Consider the following 14,570-nt stretch of genomic DNA (forward strand, 5'->3'; position numbering starts at 1 on the left):
TGTGACATGTGTGGCAGAGAAAACAGTTCAGGCTCATTCCAGCCTAGCTCCAAACCCAGAATAATGTGTCAAACAAAAGAAATTCCATTGCAAAGTCTATAGCCACACCCACAGGTGAGGTACCCATCACATGGGCTGATTACGTGATCATGACATCACTGCAGGTCCTTAACCTTAGGAAAATAACAGGCCAAAACTTATGCTGCTGGGAGAAATATATCTTCCGTCCAGCACTACACCTTTTACTGCACCACAATATATATATACATATACATTATATATATATATATATATATATATATATATATATATACACTGCTCAAAACAATAAAGGGAACACTTAAACAACAGAATATAACTCCAAGTAAATCAAACTTCTGTGAAATCAAACTATCCACTTAGGGAGCAACACTGTTTGACAATCAATTTCACATGCTGTTGTTTAAATGGAATAGACAACAGATGTAAATTATTGGCAATTATCAAGACACACTCAATAAAGGAGTGGTTCTGCAGGTGGGAACCACAGACCAGATCTCAGTGCCAATGCTTTCTGGCTGATGTTTTGGTCACTTTTGAATTTTGGTTGTGCTTTCACACTTGTGGTAGCATGAGACAAACTTTACAACCCACACAAGTGGCTGAGGTAATGCAGCTCATCCAGGATGGCACATCAATGCGAGCTGTGGCAAGAAGGTTTGCTGTGTCTGTCAGCATAGTGTCCAGAGGCTGGAGGCGCTACCAGGAGACAGGCCAGGACACCAGTAGACATGGAGGGGGCCGTAGGATGGCAGCAACCCAGCAGTAGGACCGCTACCTCAGCCTTTGTGCAAGAAAAAACAGGAGCATTACCAGAGCCCTGCAAAATGACCTCCATAATGCCCATAATGTGCATGTGTCTGCACCAACGGTTGAAAACCGACTCCATGAGGATGGTCTGAGTGCCCGAAATCCACATATGGGGGTTGTGCTCACAGCCCAACACTGTGCAGGACGCTTGGCATTTGCCACAGAACACCAGGATTGGCAAATTCGCCACTGGTGCCCTGTACTCTTCACAGATGAAAGCAGGTTCACATTGAGCACATGTGACAGACGTGACAGTGTCTAGAGATGCCATGGAGAGTGATCTGCCTGCAACATCCTTCAGCATGACCGGATTGGCAGTGGGTGAGTAATGGCGTGGGGTGGCATTTCTTTGGAGGGCTGCACAGCCTTCTATGTGCTCGCCAGAGGTAGCCTGACTGCCATTAGTTACCAATATGAGATCCTCAGACCCCTTGTGAGACCATATGCTGGTGCGTTTGGCCCTGGGTTCCTCCTAATGCAGGACAATGCCAGTCCTCATGTGGTTGGAGTGTGTCAGCAGTTCCTGCAAGATGAAGGCATTGAAGCTATGGACTGGCCCGCCCGTTCCCCAGACCTGAATCCGATTGAACACCTCTGAGACATCATGTTTCGCACCATCCACCAATGTCATGTTGCACCACAGACTATCCAGGAGTTGGCGGATGCTTTAGTCCAGGTCTGGGAGGAGATCCCTCAGGAGACCATCTCACGCCTCATCAGGAACATGCCCAGGCATTGTAGGGAGGTCATACAGGCACGTGGAGACCACACTCACTACTGAGCATCATTTCCTTGTCTTGAGGCATTTCCACTGAAGTTGAATGAGCCTATAACTTCATTTTCCACTTTGATTATTAAGCCTTATTCCAACTTCACACTCCCGTGGGATATTAGTTGTGATTTACATTGATAATTTTTAGGTTTTATTGTTCTCAACACATTCCACTATGTAATGAATAAATATTTACTACTGGAATATTTCATTCAGTGATATCTAAGATGTGGCATTTTAATGTTCCCTTTATTTTTTTGAGCAGCGTGTGTATATATATATATATATATATATATATATATATATATGATATATATATATATAAATATATATATATATATATATATATATATATAGAACAATAAAAACAATAAAAAAAAGCCTTAACCCCTTCATGACCCAGCCTATTTTGACCTTAATGACCTGGCCGTTTTTTGCAATTCTGACCAGTGTCCCTTTATGAGGTAATAACTCGGGAACGCTTCAACGGATCGTAACGGTTCTGAGATTGTTTTTTCGTGGCATATTGGGCTTCATGTTAGTGGTAAATTTAGGTCAATAATTTTGGCGTTTATTTGGGGAAAAAATGGAAATTTGTCTAAAATTTTAAAAATGTCGCAATTTTCAAATTTTGAATTTGTATTCTGTTAAACCAGAGAGTTATGTGACAGGAAATAGTTAATAAATAACATTTCCCACATGTCTACTTTACATCAGCACAATTTTGGAAAAAAAATTTTTTTTTTGCTAGGAAGTTATAAGGGTTAAAATTTGACCAGTGATTTCTCATTTTTACAACGAAATTTACAAAACCATTTTTTTTAGGGACCACCTCAAATTTGAAGTCAGTTTGAAGGGTCTGTATGGCTGAAAATACCCAAAAGTGACACCATTCTAAAAGCTGCACCGCTCAAGGTACTCAAAGCCACATGCAAGAAGTTTATTAACCCTTCAGGTACTTCACAGCAGCAGAAGCAACATGGAAGGAAAAAATGAACATTTAACTTTTTAGTCACAAAAATGATGTTTTAGCAACAATTTTTTATTTTCCCAAGGGTAAAAAGAGAAACTGGGCCCCAAACGTTATTGTACAATTTGTCCTGAGTACGCCGATACCTCATATGTGGGAGGGAACCACTGTCTGGGCGCACGACAGGGCTCTGAAGGGAAGGAGCGCCATTTGACTTTTTCAATGAAAAATTGGCTCCAATCTTTAGCGGACACCATGTGTGCCAAAACATTGGAGCTTCCCCACAACTAGACCCCGCAAGGAGCTTTTCTAGATGCATAGTGAGCACTTTGAACCCCCAGGTGCTTCACAAATTAATCCGTAAAAATGAAAAAGTACTTTTTTTTCACAAAAAAATTATTTTAGCCTCAATTTTTTCATTTTCACATGGGCAACAGGATAAAATGGATCCTAAAATTTATTGGGCAATTTCTCCTGAGTACACTGATACCTCACATGTGGCGGTAAACCACTGTTTCGGCACGCGGCAGGGCTCGGAAAGGGAAGGAGTGCCATTTGACTGTCATGTCGGACGCTATTCACACTAGGGCGTCCGACAGACAGCGTTAATTCCATTTACGTCCACTATACGCTCAGTGGCGCCGGCTAGACTTTATCCAGGTTTCTCGGGGTTAATTTAGTTGGTAATCGGCTTGGAGGTTGGGTTACGCCCATGGCCTTTAAATAGTCTTGCTGGACTTTAGGCGTCACCGATTATAGCTTGTGCCTCGTGCCTAGTGATTCCGGTCTGGAGTGGTGGTTTTGGAGTAGAAATATTGTATCTGGTGGTGTATTATCCATTGTTATATTTCTCCTTCCTATATTTGTATTTGTGTTGCCCTGTGCACATTATCGTATTTTCCTGTGTGCTTGCGGCGTGGTACGTTTTTAATTTTCCCTGTCTGTGCTTTCTGTTCGGGATTGGTGTGTGGTCTCTTCACTGGGTGGTGGTTGGTGGTTTCAGCATAGGGCAGAAACAGGAGTTAGGGCCAGGCCTGGCGGCCCAGACAAGCACACCATCAGTGTAAATTCTGGGAGAGGGACAGACAGAGTTTCCCCTAGTCTGAGGGATAACGCAGGGGCCCGGGTAACCAGCCTTAGTCTCTCTTGGCAGCCCCGTGACATTGACTTTTTGAATGAAAAATTAGCTCCAATCGTTAGCGGACACCATGTCGCGTTTGGAGAGCCCCTGTGTGCGTAAACATTGGAGCTCCCCAACATGTGACCCCATTTTGGAAACTAGACCTCCCATGGAACTAATCTAGTTGTGCGGTGACCACTTTAAACCCCCAAGTGCTTCATAGAAGTTTATAACGCAGAGCCGTGAAAATAAAAAATCATTTTTCTTTCCTCAAAAATTATTTTTTAGCCTGCAATTTTTTATTTTCACAAGAGTAAAAGGAGAAATTGGACCCCAAAAGTTGTTGTCCAGTTTGTCCTGAGTACGCTGATACCCCATATATGGGGGGAACCACTGTTTGGGCACACGTCGGGGCTCAGAAGGGAAGTAGTGACTTTTGAAATGCAGACTTTGATGGAATGGTCTGCGGGCGTCACGTTGCGTTTGCAGAGCCCCTGATGTGCCTAAACAGTAGAAACCCCCCACAAGTGACCACATTTTGGAAACTAGACCCCCCAAGGAACTTATCTAGATATGTGGTGAGCACTTTCAACCCCCAAGTGCTTCACAGAAGTTTATAACGCAGAGCAGTGAAAATAAAAAATAATTTTTCTTTCCTCAAAAATTGTTTTAGCAACCATATTTTTTGTCACAAGGGTAACAAAAGAAATTAGACCCCCAATAGTTGTTGCCCAGTTTGTCCTGAGTACACCGATACCCCATATGTGGGGGTAAACCACTGTTTGGGCGCACGTCGGGGCTCGGAAGGGAGGGAGCACCATTTGACTTTTTGAACGCAAGATTGGCTGGAATCAATGGTGGTGCCATGTTGCGTTTGGAGATCCCTGATGTGCCTAAACAGTGGAAACCCCTCAATTCTAACTTCAACACTACCCCCAACACACCCCTAACCCTTATCCCAACTGTAGCCATAACCCTAACCACAACCCTAACCCCAACACACCCGTAACCCTAATCCCAACCCTAACCCTAATCCCAACCCTAACCCCAACTTTAACCCCAACACACCCCTAACCATAACCCTAACCACAAGCCTAATCTTAACCCTATTTCCAACCCTAGCCCTAATTCCAACCCTAACCCTAAGGCTATGTGCCCACGTTGCGGATTCGTGAGAGATTTTTCCGCACGATTTTTGAAAAATCCGCAGGGAAAAGGCACTGCGTTTTACCTGCGGATTTACAGCGGATTTACAGTGTTTTTTTGTGCGGATTTCACCTACGGATTCCTATTGAGGAACAGGTGTAAAACGCTGAAGAATCCGCACAAAATTGACATGCTGCGGAAAATACAACGCAGCGTTTCCACGCGGTATTTTCCGCACCATGGGCACAGCGGATTTGGTTTTCCATAGGTTTACATGGTACTGTTAACCTGATGGAAAACTGCTATGAATTCGCATTGGCCAATCCGCTGCGGATCCGCAGCCAATCCGCTGCGAATCCGCACCGTGTGCACATACCCTAACCCTAGTGGAAAAAGAAAAAATATATATTTTCTTTATTTTATTATTGTCCCTACCTATGGGGGTGATAAGGGGGGGGGCGGTCATTTACTTTTTTTTTTTATTTTGATCACTGTGATATGTTATATCACAGTGATCAAAATATACCTGGAATGAATCTGCTGGCTGGCAGATTCGGCGGGCGCACTGCGCATGCGCCCACCATTCTGGAAGATGGCGGCGCCCATAGAGGAAGACGGATGGACACCGGGAGGCCCGGTAAGTATGAGGGGGGAGATCTGAGCATGGGTGGTGGATCGGAGGACAGGGGGGTGGCATCGGAGCACAGGGGGAGCAGGCAGGAGGACGGGGGAGCGGACAGGATGACGGAGGGGAGCGGAGCACCGGACGGAGGACCGGGGAGAAGATCGTGGGGGGGGGGCATATCAGTGTTTCCAGCCATGGCCGATGATATTGCAGCAGCGGCCATGGCTGGATTGCAATATTTCACCAGTTTTTTAGGTGAAATATTACAAATCGCTCTGATTGGCTGTTGAAAGTGAAACTGCCAATCAGCGATCATAGCCACGAGGGGGTGAAGCCCCCCCCCGGGCTGAAGTACCACTCCCCCTGTCCCTGCAGATCAGGTGAAATTGGAGTTAATCCTTTCACCCGATCTGCAGGCATAGGCATCACAGGTCGGATTGGCACCGACTTTCATGACGCCTACGTGGCGCCAAAGGTCAGGAAGGGTTAATGTTCTAATCTACCACTTTCCATTCTAGGGAAAAGAAAGCATATGAGGTATTATTGCATCTGAAAAAAGGGCAAAATTCCATAAGTGCTGTTAAAAATGCAGTTTTTTTGTGTCTTAGCCCTCCCCCAAAAAAATTGAATAAGACTGTATTGTTTGTTTTGCTCATCGTTTAAAAAAAGTGTATATATATATATATATATATATATATATATATATATAGCATAAAATGATAACTAAAAAGTCATATTTATCCCCAAATGGTACCAATAAACACTACAGCTCGCCATGAAAAAACGACTCATTTACAGAAAATTATTGATTTACAATGTAAGTCTGTTTTAACTAGGCCCCGTCGACAGCACAACAGATGGGAATAGTCTCTGCGAGCGGATATAGCAGGTGAAAATTTTAATTGACACCTGAACACTATGTAAGGTGCCCGAAACTCACAACAGATGGGGATAGCAAGAAAATCCCTAGGGACTGGGAGTGGCACATTTCTCGAAATTGACAGTGTAAAGATCCATAGAAAGGATTGCCTTTGGCAAAGTCTTATGCTCAGTGAAGAAAATCATTAGGAGTGGCCGAGAGGCAACATTACACATTTGCTCCACTGACACAGTAATGCAATACTTGAGGATAAGATTCTAGGCCTCAAGAATCTTACTGAATAGCTGAAATCTCGGCCTGAAAATCGCTTTATTTTAAGCAGTGGTGGTTAGTAGATATTTTAGGAGGTTTTCTCCTTTTTTTAATGTAGAAATGTACCGTATCTTCTTTCAAGCTACAGTTCTCAGATAGGACAAGGATATTGCCAACTGAGAATATTCTTCAGATGCACACTTGCTGGAGAACTGGAAAAGAGAACAAGGATGATTAATATAAGCAAAGGAAGGAAATATTTGGGGAAATTAGTGATAACACCTTAGCATGATTTATTCTGGATGAAATGAAAGGTTCTGAATAACTGAAAGCATGAAGTTTATTTGTTGTTTTTTGCAGTGTTTTATCTAAATTTTCCCTCAAGGTCTCAAAGTGAGGACCACACACTTGCAAAATTTTACTCTATACATCATACAGTGATTAACTCTTTGTTTCTGGAGATAGCCACATTAGTAGGAAGCCTACCAACTAATAATTTCTCAGGTTCAAACAGTCCATGGGATGTCAGTAGAGCAGTATGAACTTTCAGGAAGTTGATGAGTTTGGCTTCCTTGAGACAATAGATTTTCCCATAATTCAGCTGCATGAGTAAGTGAAAAAAAAAACACGCTACTCAGCCAATATAGATTTATGGCTCGGAGAGGTATGACCATGCCATACTTTACCTTCTGGATGAAATAAACTCATGGTACTAACAAAACATTCACCATCCACAAACAAATCAATGGAAAAAGATTGCAGAAAGTTAGGCAAATTACATTCAGGATATTGAGACTGAAGGACGCTGCATGTTTTTAGGGCTATCCTTGAACACTAATGGTGTCTGGATGTGCTCTCTAGACTACCTGGGAGATGTCTGCCTAGATCTCAGAGGAGTCTTGGAGTCTGATGTAATAGACTCTGGAGGACACTTCTGACTTGCCTGTCAGAACTCTTAAGGTACCTTCACACTAAACGATATCGCTAGCGATCCGTGATGTTGCAGCGTCCTCGCTAGCGATATCGTTCAGTTTGACACGCAGCAGCGATCAGAATCCTGCTGTGATGTCGTTGGTCGGGGCTAGAAGGCCAGCACTTTCTTTGGTCGCTGGCTCTCCCGCTGACATCGCTGAATCGGTGTGTGTGACACCGATTCAGCGATGTCTTCGCTGTTAACCAGGGTAAACATCGGGTTACTAAGCGCAGGGCCGCACTTAGTATCCCGATGTTTACCCTGGATACCATCCTAAAAGTAAAAAAAAAACAACCACTACATACTTACCTTCCGCTGTCTGTCCCCGGCGCTGTGCTTTCCTTCAGTCACTGTGAGCACAGCAGCCGGAAAGCACAGCGGTGACGTCACCGCTCTGCTTTCCGGCCGCTGTGCTCACAGCCAGTACAGAGAAGCAGAGCGCCGGGGACAGACAGCGGTAGGTAAGTATGTAGTGGTTGTTTTTTTTTTCTTTTAGGATGGTATCCAGGGTAAACATCGGGATACTAAGCGCGGCCCTGCGCTTAGTAACCCGATGTTTACCCTGGTTACCGGCATCGTTGGTCGCTGGAGAGCGGTCTGTGTGACAGCTCTCCAGCGACCAAACAGCTACGCTGCAGCGATCCGGATCGTTGTCTGGATCGCTGCAGCGTCGTTTAGTGTGAAGGTACCTTTACTAAAGCTGCTTCTCTAAGGAGGCTAAGCTAACATTTATATGACTTTCACAATAGTCAATGACCACCACCGTGACGTCAGGGTGAACAAGTGCCAAGCAGGACCGGGCCCCGAATAATATGGATACCCAGCAAATGCCAAGCGACTATATATATATATATATACATATATATATATATATATATATATATATATAATGCCCAGCTCAAAGAAATGGAGGCCGCACCCTTAACTTACCCAAAGAAAATGAACTGGTAAGGTTTTAATATTAGAGGTTAGGACCATTCTGATTTGGGTACACCTTGACGCTGGGGAAATTATTACTATTATTCATTATTATAGCGCCATTCCATGGCGCTTTAAATGTGAGGAGGGGTATACATAATAGAAACAGGTGCAATAATCTTGAACAATACAAGTCACAACTGGTACAGGAGGAGAGAGGACCCTGCCCGCGAGCGCTCACAATCTACAAGGGATGGGTGAGGATACAGTAGGTGAGGATAGAGCTGGTCGTGCAGTGGTTTAGTCGATCGGTGGTTACTGCAGGTTGTAGGCTTGCCGGAAGAGGTAGGTCTTCAGGCTCTTTTTGAAGGTTTCGATGGTAGGTGAGAGTCTGATATGTTGTGGCAGAGAGTTCCAGAGTAGGGGTGATGCGCGAGAGCAATCTTGTATGCGATTGTGGGAAGAGATAGATTATATGCTTTTTTCTTTAACAAGCACGGTGATTACTAAGTACCCCATGATATTTATATGCACTATTGCTTTTACTTATATACGTACAGCAGAGTACTTGTTCATTTTGTTTCAGTCTTAGGTTTTGTCTGTTTAATGGACAGTTTGAACATGCCCCTATTATGCATCATACCAACTTATACTCCACTTAATTTTTTTTGGCTAAGTTTCAGGTTTCTGCTCGGCCCTTATTCACATTGATGTCATTTTTGACACACTATAAGCTTTAATACAAGGGGTTAGGACTGTCCCTACAGGGTACACCTTGACGCTGATAGTGTGGCTTTTACACTTTGAATAAAAAATGGTGTTTACCTACATTATTTATATGTACTATTGCTTTTACTTAATTACTTATAGCAGAGTATATGTTCATTTTGTTTCTGTCTTAGGTTTTGTCTCATGTTCCTAGGTAGCAATTGTTATTATTTTGTTATTATTATAAGAATGTATTGTTATTATTAATAAATGTTAAAAACATATCTTAAACATATTATTTGGGATCTATCATGCTTTCTTCTTAATTACGTAACTTCGTAAGTAATTCAGTTATTCACCTACTGAATTACAGAGATTAATATGCACAGTTGCAGTTTAAAAACTGGCCACAAGGAGGCCATGACAGAAGAATTCCCAATATCTCATACTGGAACTGAACAAGTTGATAACAGAAAACAATATCTCGCCACAGGATTCAACATCGAGCAGTAACTATTTAAAAAGGTATTCTGAATTTTCATTTTCAGAGTGCTAGGCAGCTGTTTAGAAGAACTGATATTTTTTAGCAGAAAGTTAGACGAGGCTGGATTTTTAGAAAGCTGGGAAATTTACATCACCTGGCCTTTCCTAATGGTGATAGTGAATAACCATAACCCTAACAGGCTAATTAATGTCAGAAACCTTGGTCATAGTTTTCTGACCACACAAATCTCCACGGGTGCCCATGCACTTTTTGTAGTTTTTGAAAATGTAAAAGCTAAAAATATTTTTTTTGCCTAAAATACAAAGGAAATGTGCCACCATTAATTTTAGGCCTTTTAGAGATTATTTAATCTTCAATTTGCTTAACTGTTCAAATTAACAGTAATTTTGACCAGGAGTGCCCAAACTTTTACATGCCATTGTGTGTGTGTGAATGTGTATGTATATATATATATATATATATATATATATATATATATATATATATATATATATATATATATATATATACATACACTGCTCAAAATATTAAAGGGAACACTAAATTACCACATCCTAGATATTACTGAATGAAATATTTCAGTTGCAAATCTGTATTCATTATATAGTGGAATGTGTTGAGAACAATAAAACATAAAAATTATCAATGTAAGTCAAAATTAATATCCCATGGAGGTCTGGATTTGGAATGATGCTCAAAATCAATGGGGACAATCAAATTACAGGCTGATCCAACTTCAGTGGAAATGCCTCAAGACAAGGAAATGATGTTCAGTTGTGTGTTTCCTCCATGTGCCTGTATGACTTCCCTACAATGCTTGGACATGCTCCTGATGAGGTGGCAGATGGTCTCCTGAGGGATCTCCTCCCAGACCTGGACTAAAGCATCCGCCAACTCCTGGACAGTCTTTGGTGCAACGTGATGTTGGTGGATGGTGCGAGACATGATGTCCCAGATGTGTTCAATCAGATTCAGGTCTAGGGAACGGGCGGGCCAGTCCATAGCTTCAATGCCTTCATCTTGCAGGAAATGCTGACACACTCCAGCCACATTTCGTCTGGCATTGTCCTGCATTAAGAGGAACCCAGCACCAACCGCACCAGCATATGGTCTCACAAGGGATCTGAGGATCTCATCTTGGTACCTAATGGCAGTTAGGCTATGTCTGGTGAGCACATGGAGGGCTGTGTGGCCCTCCAAAGAAATACCACCCCACACTATTATTGACCCACTGCCAAACCGGTCATGCTGAAGGATGTTGCAGGCAGCAGATCGCTCTCCACGGCGTCTCCAGACTCTGTCACGTCTGTAACATGTGCTCAGTGTGAACCTGCTTTCATCTGTGAAGAGCACAGGGTGCCAGTGGCGAATTTGCCAATCCTGGTGTTCTGTGGCAAATGCCAAGTATCCTGCACAGTGTTGGGCTGTGAGCACTACCCTATCTGTGGACGTCGGGCACTCAGATCATCCTCATGGAGTCGGTTTCTAACCATTTGTGCAGACACATGCACATTTGTGGCCTGCTGGATGTCATTTTGCAGGGCTCTGGCAGTGCTCCTCCTGTTCCTCCTTGCACAAAGGCTGAGGTAGTGGTCCTGGTGCTGGTTTGTTGCCCTCCTACGGCCCCCTCCACGTTTCTTGGTGTACTGGCCTGTCTCCTGGTAGCTCCTCCAGCCTCTGGACACTACGCTGACACACAGCAAACCTTCTTGCCACAGCTCACATTGATGTGCCATCCTGGATGAGCTGCACTACCTGAGTCACTTGTGTGGGTTGTAGAGTCCGTCTCATGCTACCACGAGTGTGAAAGCACAACCAACATTCAAAAGTGACCAAAACATCAGCCAGAAAGCATTGGTACTGAGATGTGGTCTGTGGTCCCCACCGGCAGAACCACTCCTTTGAATGTCTTGATAATTGCCAATAATTTCCATCTGTTGTCTATTGCATTTGCACAACAACATGTGAAATTGATTGTCAAACAGTGTTGCTTCCTAAGTGGACAATTTGATTTCACAGAAGTTTGATTTACGTGGAGTTATATTCTGTTGTTTAAGTGTTCACTTTATTTTTTTGAGCAGTGTATATAGCGGAGTCTCAGGAGAGATGCAAGTATAAGAGAAGCACTAGCCTTATTCCTATTTAACTGTGTTAAACTGATTATCTCTTAGCAGAAGTATGTGGGTGAATTTAAAAACCCATAGTAAACCAATACAGTATGTCCACATGCTGCCAAAGATGTGGCAAATGTATATGGCATGCTCCAAAGATAGAGCAGTCAGATAAGTATAATCCTGTTGTTAGCCTGTTAAATTGATTTGAATGAAGTTTAAAGGGATTTTCCAGGCTGAGAAGAAAAATTTGTGCTCAATCTACATGACTGCAGTATGCTGAACCTTGAAATTGTGCGACGCACACACTGTCACGATTCCCTTGTATTCACTATGTGAGTGGGCGGTCATGTGACCACAAGTTTGCGTTTTGCATGCTTGCAGTCATGTCTAGACTTTCCTCTGCTACAACATTGAGAAGTAGAGGAGAGTGGAGGAGTTCATCACACACTGTCACAATTTGCCAGCTGTAGCCACAAAGAGCAGACTTTTCTTATAAGCCCTGAAAACCCCTTTAAGATTATTACAGACAGATAATTCTATGCAATCCCTGTAATTTTGAGTCCAGGAAGGACCTGCATAGGAAAAGAAAACTGCTGTTCAGTCTGTTCTTACCACCCGTTCTATTGAGCTCAGTAGAATGGAAAAAAAGCAGAAATGGGGCAGAGTTTGGGGCAATTTCTCGTATATAGTGTTCAGGTGTCCATTAAAGTATCCACTGGTCCTATAAAGTCCTGTAAGAGAAAGAAAAGCTATTGTTCTCAAGACATTGTTATAAGCCATTAAAAAAAGTTTGACGTTTTTTTTTAAAAGCCGTAAAATCTAAAGACAAAAACTATAAATTTGGTATCACCATATTCGTTCACCTGCAGAATCAAGTGAAGTGGTAATTTTGATTGTACAGTGAAAGCCATAAAAATTTAACCCCAAAAACAATGGCATCCTTTCTTTCTTCATTTCGCATTACTTTGAATGATATTATTAATTTTACTATGTAATGTAGTGAAAAACTTGATAACTACTACTGTTCAAGAGAAAAACAAGCCCTCGTGCTACTATATCAATGAAAAAAGTAATGACTCTGAAAAGAGGAAGAATAAAACACAAAAACTAAAATTAGCAGCAACTAGAAGGGGTTAAAAATTGGTGATTGTCACACTGGCACTGTGCCTACAATCTGACTTGTACTTCATGTCCCGCAGAAGTCACTTTTCATCAGTCATCTGATCATCACACGCAGGATTGTGACGAAACGTAACACCTACGTATTGATAACAAACGATTGCACCATTCATTAGTAAGTGATGGTCACAGCTCACCTCCTCCCACTCTCTGGACAGATCACAGAGCATGCCCACAACACGCTCATAGAAGTCAATGAACATTTCTAGTCTGTGGTACCTTGTGGTCCATGTAGTTGCTGTAGAGCATGTCTCTGAATGCAGTTCGCAGAAGCTCATTCTATACTCTGAAAAATACGGTAAGTAGGAAAAAATCAATTTTACTGTTTGCTTTTAATTATAAAAACTTCCAAAAGTGATGGATCCCATTTCATTACAATTGTACTTACAATAATAATGTTGACATCCATCCTGTGCTAAATAATGTTATCATAAACTCTCCTTCCATGCATTCTACGACCGATAACCTGGCTGTTACATTGCAGCCCTAATGAGAAGAAGGAAGTGCAGTAATAAAACCGGTCATCGCACTCATTCAATGGCTTTTGGGCCTCCTCCTCCTCCTATTTCATAACCAACCTCTGAAAGCAGTTAAACTAGACAAACCAACCTTAGGGAAATAGGCTTGTTTTGGACGCAGACATTCTGGAAGGAAAGCCAGCCTCGTCAGCTATTTTTTTTCTGAAAGGTAGAAGAAGGTGAGGCTGTTTTCAAACTTCCGTGTGGATCCACAGTATTCTCTTGGCATCACGGCAGAGAACGGGTCCTTGTGACGCATTGACATATTTGTGTTAGTCTGCTACACTCTTTAACGCTAATTAGACCCACAAAGATACACTTTTTTACAATGTCAGTGGCAGAGGTAGGCAGCTGTTTGTCATTTCAGTGTATATGGTGAACTTGCACTAACAACACAGTGTGAACAGTCAACTTATCCCCTTGGTGTTTTATATGTCAATTTTTTTTACATCTGAATGTCTGAATTTGAATCCTTATGACATCTGTTTTATACATCCACAATTACCTATGTAATCATTGTAATAGGTACCTTACAAACGGATACCGTACAAATGGTGTCTGTATGGCATCTGTTTGTTTTTTTACCTGCCATTGAGTTAGTGGTCGAATCTGATCCAAAAAGGAATCAGAACATTGGTCAGTGCGTAAACCATACAGGGGAACTAGTCTGGTCATTTGCATTGGTCCATGTGTGGTCTGTTTGTCATGGGAAAAGTACAGGCGCTTCTCACAAAATTAGGATGTCATCAAAAAGTTACGTACTTTATTTCAGTTCTTCAATACAAAAAGTGACACTCTATTATATAGAGTCAACAATGCAGACGAGATGAAGGCCACTATCAAAGCAACCTGGGCTTCCATAACACCTCAGCAGTGCCAGACTGATCACCTCCATGCCATGCCACATTGAGTGTATTTATATATACATTTCACTAGGCCAACATTTCAGATTTTGAAATTATTTTTCAAGCTGGTGTTATAAAGTATTCTAATTTACTGAGATAATGACTTTTGGGTTTTCATTGGCTGTAAGCCATAATC

The 14,570-nt window shown here is 42.2% G+C and overlaps 1 long non-coding RNA gene across 3 annotated transcripts in view; it reads right to left on the reverse strand.

Annotated features, from left to right (window-relative positions):
- LOC138638042 (uncharacterized) overlaps positions 1-13,505 on the reverse strand; it is a 34,944-nt gene extending 21,439 nt beyond the window's left edge. For 2 of the 3 annotated variants that reach the window (XR_011312436.1, XR_011312434.1), the window contains exons 1-4: positions 13,400-13,505; positions 13,149-13,297; positions 12,445-12,563; positions 6,741-6,826 (exon numbers count right to left, since the gene is read on the reverse strand). This is a non-coding gene — a long non-coding RNA (uncharacterized lncRNA). The remainder of the gene's footprint in view (positions 1-6,740; positions 6,827-12,444; positions 12,564-13,148; positions 13,298-13,399) is intronic. The other variant, XR_011312435.1, reaches the window with a different exon arrangement.
- Positions 13,506-14,570: the final 1,065 nt, after the last annotated feature.

The sequence above is a fragment of the Ranitomeya imitator genome, chromosome 5 (assembly GCF_032444005.1).
Source record: "Ranitomeya imitator isolate aRanImi1 chromosome 5, aRanImi1.pri, whole genome shotgun sequence".
NCBI lineage: Eukaryota > Metazoa > Chordata > Amphibia > Anura > Dendrobatidae > Ranitomeya > Ranitomeya imitator.